The sequence below is a fragment of the Mytilus trossulus genome, chromosome 10 (assembly GCF_036588685.1).
Source record: "Mytilus trossulus isolate FHL-02 chromosome 10, PNRI_Mtr1.1.1.hap1, whole genome shotgun sequence".
NCBI classification, from domain to species: Eukaryota; Metazoa; Mollusca; class Bivalvia; order Mytilida; family Mytilidae; genus Mytilus; species Mytilus trossulus.
In genome coordinates, this window is record NC_086382.1 from 43178299 (window position 1) to 43179253 (window position 955).

The following is a 955-nucleotide window of genomic DNA, read 5'->3' on the forward strand; positions in this document are numbered from 1 at the left end:
CATTAGTTGTATAATAATAAATTTGTAAAAGAATGTTGCTCAGAATTTCACTTCTTTTAATCAGAATATTTTTTCTTCCCCCCAAATGTTTATCGTCAAATGAAGTGAATGAAAAACTTACCAGCCACAAATGTCATTCCAATTGCAGCGTCTAAGACACATTTTATTCCCTTCAAAACAAGCAGTTTTAAACCAGAACAAATGATTGCAGCAAAAATGAAAATAAGCCCGATGATGCTTGTTGCTCTGCAAGTCCTAAACCATGCTGTATTAGAAAATTATTTACATTCTAAAGTTATCAAACAAAGAATTACATTTCTAAAACAAATCAATTTAAACAATATTATAAATGCATTATGATTAGCAAACGTTATTATAACATGATTGATTAAATTGATTGTTTGCTGCTTAACGTCCAGTGGCAAATATTGCAAGCTTGTTCATGACGATAATATTACATGTAAAAGTTTCCTACTTTTCTAAGATGTATATTAAAACTTTAATTCGCTACGACTGATCATACAGAGAGAAAAACAAACTACTCAAATAAGAATTCTAATATGACGACCTATTATCGTCAACCAGTATAATCACAATATATATCTACCTTTAGCGCAAACGCAGTAATACACAAAAAAAGTATGTTCCGCGTTACGAATAACTTATTTATACTTTAAGACGTCCTCAATATTTTTACTTCAAAACCCCGGGTTTAGTGTGGGCTAAGATTCAGATACAATATATATATATATATATATACAACCCGTCTAAACATCAACCCAACAATGTTAGATCTGTAAATTTGCTTTCGCAAATTTATGGTTCTTCCCTCGCCGGGATTCGAACCCATGCTACTGTGATATCGTGACACCAAATCGCCTGCACTGCAGCCGTCCCACTAGACCACACGACCAGCTGGGCTCTCAAAAAAAGAGCTTTCGCTGGCCGTATGTTA